General features: G+C 40.4%; 1 long non-coding RNA gene and 2 other non-coding genes across 3 annotated transcripts; all 3 read left to right on the forward strand.

Moving 5' to 3' along the window:
- The first annotated feature begins 1,407 nt into the window (after positions 1–1,407).
- Positions 1,408–7,981, forward strand: LOC109263373 (uncharacterized). Its single transcript, XR_008422963.1, has 6 exons — positions 1,408–2,010; positions 2,106–2,184; positions 2,284–2,349; positions 2,662–2,731; positions 2,948–4,015; positions 7,410–7,981. It is a non-coding gene; the product is annotated as an uncharacterized LOC109263373 (long non-coding RNA).
- On the forward strand, positions 2,466–2,533 carry LOC128777908 (small nucleolar RNA SNORD50). The gene has a single exon (XR_008423212.1). It is a non-coding gene; the product is annotated as a small nucleolar RNA SNORD50 (small nucleolar RNA).
- On the forward strand, positions 2,786–2,855 carry LOC128777907 (small nucleolar RNA SNORD50). The gene has a single exon (XR_008423211.1). It is a non-coding gene; the product is annotated as a small nucleolar RNA SNORD50 (small nucleolar RNA).
- Positions 7,982–8,240: the final 259 nt, after the last annotated feature.

Here is an 8,240-nt window from a genome sequence, read left to right on the forward strand (position 1 = left end):
CATTACAAAATACTGTTAAAATATCTATGTAATGCCTAGCCAAGTAAATATTTCATCACTTAGGTCCCTGTTACAGAAATTTGATTTACACTATTATCCTTTAAGCTGCAATTTGGTCTTCATTTTAATTTTCTAAAAGGCCACCACATATATTCATTTATTCATTCAACCAATAGTTACAGACAACCTACTTTATGCTGGACAGAACACTGTTCTAAGGCCGAATAATAAAAAGTGGACACAAAACCATGTGTTCCTTAGACATGGGGAGGACAATAAACAAACCCAGACATAAATAATAATTAGTAATGAGTGTCATGAAGGCCTGAGTTTTCAAATGCTAGAATGTTCAAATGTCATGTGTGCTTGTGTGTGCATACACATGTATTCACTTACACATATTAATTAATACAATCTTGGCTACTTAATTTTTTAAGAGTCGTTTGTATATAGTATTCTGGGATATTTCTCAAACTAAATTTTCTCTTGCATTCATTATAACGAACTCGGTCAAACAAATTAAAACTAGCAAAGCTTTTCAGTTGTGTCAATTTAGACAAATTACTTAGCTGCTTTAGGACCAATTTTCTCCTCCACCAAATGGGGTATTTACCTCTCGGGCTGGCTGCGTCGGGGAGAACTCTACGCGCAGACCACGTAACGCAACAGCAGCGCCTGGCACAATGAAGCACAGGGATGGGGTGGGGCGGGTAGGGCGCGGACGCCCGCACTCGGCCGCGCGCGGCGCGGCGGGCCGGCTGTCCCGCAGAGGCGCGGTATTCTCGCCGTGGACCGCAAGAGAAAGGCGGTGCTTTCACATACTTTTTTCACCTAAGCACTTCTGCACGCCAATTTATCTTTCTGGGAGTGCGGAGACCAGTGCCCGCCAGCTCCTGCGGCGCCCGCTGGGCGTCAACTCCCGCCGCGCCAAGTCAGCCCGACTTTTCGAGATGGTCAAATGCTGAGGCCGTCCTGCGCTACAAAACTCAAGCCCACTCCCGGCCCCAAGCCGGCCAATCTGTTCAGGGCGCATTTGGCCCGGGGCAGGCGGTAGACTCGCCTCCAACTGCGGCTGTTGGTTTGAATTCTGGCGCCACTCCCACGCCACGTAGAGCTAGACTCGGAAGCGACGGATCTTCGAGCGCAGCGGGCGCGCACCGGGGACTGGGCGGGCGTGCAGCGGGCGGGCGACGCGCGCACCACGCCCCGGAAGCAGCCCCCGAAAGAAAAGAGCCGCCGCGCGCGCTCCCGCTCTCTCCCCTCAGGAAACGGCCACGCCCCCGTCATCTCCCAAGTCCAATAGACGCGAGAGGGTGGGGCGGCCTCGGTCTGACTCAGGGGAGGCTATAAGGGGAACTGCTGGCAGCGCAGCTCGGTCTTTTACGTCTGGATTTCGGAGGCATTGTGTCGTTTTTGGTGAGTGGGCGCTGTGGGCGAGGACCCGAGCGGGCTGTATTGGAATAGACTGAGGTTCGCTGCAGCACTGTGAGAAGATTGGAGATTTGAGTTTAGGGTGCTGTGTGTAGAAAACTTACACGTGGAAAACACGCAGCCGGGCCGCCACGTGTCCTGAGTGGTAGTGGTGGCGGCAGGCTTCGAGCTTAGGCGTGTGGAGGCTGGTGCTGATGGCCACGAGCGGTGTGCGCGGCCTGCTTGCTAAACGCCGACATCTGGCTGGCCAAGCCTGAGCGGCGGCGGGAAAACCATACTCCCGGTATTTGGGGCAGGGAGTTTTACGTTGAGCAAGAGGCCTTTAATAAGGAGAGTGTCGTTTTCTCGTCGCGGATCAAAAAGGTCCTTTGAAAATGGGCAGCCCTGACGTTGCCTGAGATTGAGTTGTATTGTGCCCAGGTGGCGCTGTGTGCAAACCAGATTAATGATTGGGAAGATTTTAGTACTGAAAACCTTCAACTGTCATTCTGTAAGAATGCTTAATTTTAAATATTTTGGTCCCCTTCAGGAACAATGGCTCTCAGTGGCATAACGGAGCTGTTACCTGGAGATGTTCAGGTAAGTACTGTTGAGCTTAGTTTTTAAACTGAAGAAATAAACCTGTTGATTTACAGGAAAAGATGGTGCATCATTTGAAATTTGCTTCCTACTAGATACAAAGGAAAACTAGAAAATACGTGAGGGAATATTTGCTGGGAAATTACTTGGTTGGAACCTGACCATTTTACCCAGGTATGTGTTGGGCTAATAATTTGACTGTTGGGCTACTTTGATTCAGTGCGATTAGTCCATATGTAGATTAAAATGAAAATTTTTTTTGTCCTTGAACAGCATCCTGGGAGTTGATGAATACTAACAGACCTACAAATGTCACTGGCTAGCAACGTAATTTTTAAAGTAAGTTGTGTGACTTACAAGATCAACTGTAGTGTTTCTAATACAGTGCTTACCTCTTAAAGTTGCTTTGGCTTACGGTAAATTTCACTGTAACATAATTTAGTGGATTATGGTCTTATCAATGATGAAATCTATCCCGAAGCTGACCACCTGAAGAAAAACATACGGATTCGGCTTCTGAGATAAGACTGAAGTTTTTATAGTCTGGATTTTATAACTGAGAGGGTTCTGTTAGGTTATAAATCTTGTAGGGGGAGAACTGCTACCTCAAAATGTGTTGTGGGTTTTTTTTTTTTTTTTCTCTGCCAACAGTGAGGGGTCGCTGTCTTTCCATTGAAAGAGGCCAGTTTGCTGTGACCTTCCTAAGATGTAACCCATTTCTGTGAGTGGAGATTTTTTTCCCTTAACAGTTCATCAGTACTTTGTCCTTGGTCTTAATCCATGATGATCTTATCCCGAACCTGAATATCTGTTGAGAAAACTTATACGGATCTGGCTTCTGAGATAGACCATTATAAGGACAATAATATTTTTAAAAATTCTTTGGCTCTTTTGATGTTGGTAGTCTTGTAAATCTCAAATGTTTTTCCTTTTCTAGGGTTAATACCACCAGATTTACTTGTGAAAAATCGATAAGGAAAAGCTCTTCATTTAACTGACATGGGAAGAAAACCTACAAATCAAGACAATATTTTTTTATTTCTGTAAACAGGTTATGAAACCGCATCAGATTCAGATTAATGTATTTGTAAGATTTAAGCCATTACTTTTTATGTCATACTGCCCTAGAGAATCCTAACCTGTTAAGCAGATTACTTTGTAGATCTATTTCTATTTTAAATACAGGAATGCAAAGGAAGGTACATGTTTTTAATGGAGAAGTCTTTGATTTCAGTTAACCAGACTTGTAATCAGTTTATTGTGAATGTTTCACCTTTGGCCACCTGTTTGAATTTAAAATCTACGATTGTAATTAAAGCTGAGTGAAAATTTACACTGAATATTGTGGAAAAGTCCTTAGATTTTTATGGAGAGATGACTCATTTTGGCAGTATCACACGATACAGATCATGTTGGGTTTTGTAGCGTACTGAATATTACTGGATTAGTGGTGAGCAAAACGGGAAGACTGAGTCTGTTACTGGGGGAGGGGAAAATAACAGGTATTACTGGTTCTAATTACTGAATTCTGGAATGTTTGGTCCTAATGAATTATAGTTTGAAAGGATGCTTAAGATGGAAAATGTGAGGGACACCTTGGTGGCTCAGTAAAACATCTCAGCTCCTCCATGCTGGGTGAGAAACCTACTTTAAAAAAAAAAAAGATGGAAAAATGTGGAATGCTGAAAATGAAGAGAGCACAGCATGACAACGGGTCATGGGGGAAGTTCACTGATAAAACCAAACATTGCATAGAATGGATTTAGTGTAGACAGTAATAGCATCTGATCTAACCAAGATGGTTTGGCCCCATGCATGATCATTTTCCCTAAATAGCTACATGAATAAATTGTTGCTAAGCCTATACTTCAGTGTTAGTCAAAAGAATATTCTTGTCAGCTTATGATTATGAACTACCTTTTTTCCTAAAATGTTTTCTTAGTGCAAATACAACGTTGGACCCATGTAGTTTAAGAGGCTCAGTGACAACCATGCCATTTAGTGAGTAGGTACAAAGGGAAAAGCCACTTGGTATAACAGATTACATGTGTAATGGGATTTTGATATATTAACAAAAGAAAAGTGATTGGGGTCTGTACAACCTTTTCAAGAAACTGTCTAGCCTTTTGTCAAAGCTGGCACCTCACTTCAAAACAAGTTGTGAAATAGATAAAATTTGCTTTGGAGCACTCTGACCTCTTCCTGCAATTTCTGTTGTTGCTCCTTTCCCTCTCAATTGATCTGGTAATATGTCACATGTCTTTAGTTTATTATAATGTGCATTTTATGGATTGCAGTGTTACTGGGCTCTGCTAAGGAGGTTAGAAGTAAAAACACTTCCTATGTCCTCATTTTGTTAATAGCGACATGAAATGCCAAGAAAACCAAAGGCAGGCTATAAAGAAAGTGAGAAAAAAATGTCTTGAGATTGAACAAGTGGATTTGAGTCAAAACCATCTCAGATGAGATGTGAGAAAGATAACATTTTTGGCATAAACACTTGGAGCAAAGATTATATGCTCCAGGACCTCAGAATGATGAATTTGAAATTTAGGTATCAATTGTGCGGTTAGATGTAGGACAAATAAGGTAGAAGATAGTCTGAAATGTTTTGGGGTGACAACAGTAAAAACCTATGGTTATTTGAATTCCCTAAAACATTTTTTTCAGGGGGAAGGCACATAGCAGAAAATCACATTTAGTCCCTTTGACTCTATACAGAGTGTACACTTGAACAAGTAAGTCAGATCCAAAAAGGTACGCTTTAGTGAAATTAAGCTTGAAAGCTCAACATGTTATAATTAACGTCAGCTGCCATTAAAATTACTAATTGTTTCAAACCTGTAATATACCTAAATGGTATTTTTCATTCATACAACGTGGTGTTGACTGTCATTCTACTAGCCTTCTGTTTTATGAATGTTAACATACCAGGTATTCCTTTCAAGTCCCTGACTAAGGGACTTAACCCTCTGAGCATATGTGCAATTTAATAGAGAACTTAATGGAGACAAAGCTTTCAAGACCTGAGGAATAAAAGACGACGGCTATAATAGACTGGGATCTGCTTGGTTAGGACTGATACCAGAAGTTGAAAGCAAAACCTACATGTGTCTGGCTTTAGTGGCTTTAACCAATAGGAATGCTTTATGCCTTCCATCACGCTTCCAGGTTATCTTCAAATATAGTAGGCTCAAGCCTACCATTTGGTGCTTTCTAAAATTCTGTTGCCAGAAATCTAGTATCAACTGCACTTCCCAATCAAGTGCTCTCTGAATTGATAATACACTTCATAAATCCTTAACTGTTTACCCACCCTGTGAGGAATCTTGGTTGTGCTCAGGTTTTTAACACCCAATTTCCCAGTTAGAATATTTATTTGAATTCCAGCCTTCTAGGATAGTCTGCTTATCTTTTGCTGGTCCTTCCTTCCTTTAGGTGGGACTCTCTTTTTCATCTTTCCTCCCAAAAGCTTGGTTCTGGATCCAAGTAGCACTCACAGCATAGTATAGTAATTATAATTGCCTGGCTGAGTATTGCCACTGCCTCTGGCCTTGCTGCACCTCACTGATTCTACTTATTTGCATATGTATGAGGATCAGATCAAAGCACAAGTTTGCCATGAGGTGCTGGAAGGTTTATGGACCATCTTGGGGTGGAGGAGAGGGTATCTTTTCAAAATGACAATCGAACTCCTTGGTCTCATTCTTACAAGACCTGGCCTCTTCCCCTTATTACTAGTCCACTGCTAGAGTCCTGTCATGCCATGTGGCTGAGTTACAACAAAATGAGTTAATGTCACAGAACCCCTGAGTACACTATAATCGAACCTTTTTGGGAACTTAATTATGCTCATTCAGTTGATTCTAATTCTTTTCAAAATAGTATTAATAATGTAAAAAGCATTTAAGAATACTCAGAAATTAGCATTTGAGGAAAATAACATTTACACATATAATGCGTTACTTAGGTCAGTAAACTTGACATATCCTTGCCTCCTAACTATATAAAGTATAATTGTACATTTTTAAATGTACAGTTTGATGAGTTTTTCCTTTGATACACACCCATGAAAACATAAGTTTTAGAGAAGTACAGAGTTAAGAGATCTGAGCTGGAGAAATAAAATTGGGAATCATCCACATGTGGATGGTGTATTTAAAGCCATAAGATTACATGAGATCACCAAAGGAGTGAATATAGATAAAAGGAGTGGTCCAAGAGTTGAGTCCTGGAACATTCTAAGAGTAGGGGATTCTGGGTTTAGTTAAAATCCTGGAGATTATTTTGTGCCTGGGACAAAAATTGAGAAGCAGAAATCTATTGTCAAGTCCAACTGCTATATCAAGAAAAGGAACTAGATGGAAAATCAAGGAGTTTTGGAATAAAAGCAAGAGTGAAAACTAAGCAAATAATTGGGCTATAGGGCTGGAGATAGCCTTGATTTAATGCAGAGCCTTAGCATAGAAATTGAAGGAGTTAATATCTGAGAAAGACTTTGTGAATTATCGGGCAAAGTAGTCTTCAGGAAAGAATAAGATAAGGAATTTAGGAAGTATGATAAGGGTTTTCATAAGACACTGCAGACTTAGAAAAGTGGAGTTAGCTACAGACAAGTTAGAGGTTTGTCTTACAGAGCCAAAGTACCTGCTGAGGCTAAAAACTACCGATTTTAATAGTTAATCAGCATAATTATTCACTGTTCTCCTATGGGATTTATCTGCCTGGGAGCAGGAAGCAGATCAGTGGATTCATCCAAAATAGGAATAAAGTGGCCAGGAAGAGCAAAACAATAACAAGCCAAGAGAATTGATTTGGTAAAAGTGTTATTAAAATTATTAACCTTGAGATCCAGTCTGATTAGGGAAAAACACAAAACAAGTGAGGGTCCCAAGTGAGACAAAGATCATATGTACCATGAAAACTTACTGTTGAAAACTAGGTAAAATAAGGCCCTCTCCAGTTATACCACAAAATGACCCATAGTGTGTTGTATTCTGATTGTTGGTTTCTCTCTCTCTGGCCCTAGAATGTGAATCCTTTACAAAAATAAACTGCCGTTTAATCTCAAATTTTGCCTAGAACAATGTAATGACTCCCATAAGAAATTGTCTAAATGGAATTCAATTTGTGTATCTAAGGTGGGCAACAATGATGTGATTTAACCTCTCCAAAAGGGGTAAAAGAAATAAAAGTTGGAAGGTGTTTTGAACAAATACTTGTGTTCCCCAGAATCCATATGTTGAAGCCCTAACCCTAGTTTGGCTATATTTGTAGACAGAGCTCAAAAGAAGTTAACTGAGTTTAAATAAGCTCATAAGGGTAAGGCTCTGATCTGGGAGGAGGAGTGTCCTTATAAAAAAAGACACCAGAGAACTCACTCTCTCCCTCTCCCCTAGCACACCCACAAAGAAGAGGTCACATGAGCACACAGTGTGATGGTGACCACCCACAAGCCAAGACAAGAGGCCTCAGAATGTTGAACTTCCAGCCTCCAGAACTGTGAGAGAAAATTCATTTCTATTGTTTAAGCCACCCAGTCTGTGATATTTTGTTATGGCAGCTCTAACAGACTTAAGAAGCAGAGGATAAATGGCCACTGCTATAATTTTGGGAGTTTATATTTAGCTAAAGAATTATGAGTAATAACTATGAAAAAAGCCCATGCAATGTAATCTCTCTGGCTTTATACATTTTCCCTTTAGGTTTCTATTTATTACACTGGAACTAAATCTACAATGTACTTTCTTATTGAATATTAGCAAACACAGCTGCTAGTCACAAAGCTTCCTCTCCACTTGTTTCATCATCAAGTTCAATTATTTGAGAAATAGGTAATTTCTCAATAAAAAATACTAGGGAAGAGGGACACCTGGCTGGCTCAGTCAGTAGAGCATGTGACCCTTGATCCTGGGGTCGTGAGTTCAAGCCCCATGTTGGGCATAGAGCTTACTTAAAAAATAAAAATAAATCAGTAAAGAAACCAGAAATTGAAATGAAACTATCTTGGATAGAAAGTGAATGTTGTCTGAGGTCTTATGCTTCACAGGAAAAACTTTTTAATATAAATGAAATTACTTCTTTCATAATCACCTCATATAACAAATTATTTAGGCTTACTAAATATTTCAGTCTAAAATTTCCTTTTTCTATAGAAACATTAAGATTGCAGTAAGTTTTGGGGTACCTGGGTGGCTCAGTTGGCTAAGTATCTGACTCTTGGTTTTGGC

This window comes from Panthera pardus, unplaced genomic scaffold (assembly GCF_024362965.1).
Source record: "Panthera pardus isolate Hobbes unplaced genomic scaffold, ASM2436296v1 HiC_scaffold_17, whole genome shotgun sequence".
NCBI classification, from domain to species: domain Eukaryota; kingdom Metazoa; phylum Chordata; class Mammalia; order Carnivora; family Felidae; genus Panthera; species Panthera pardus.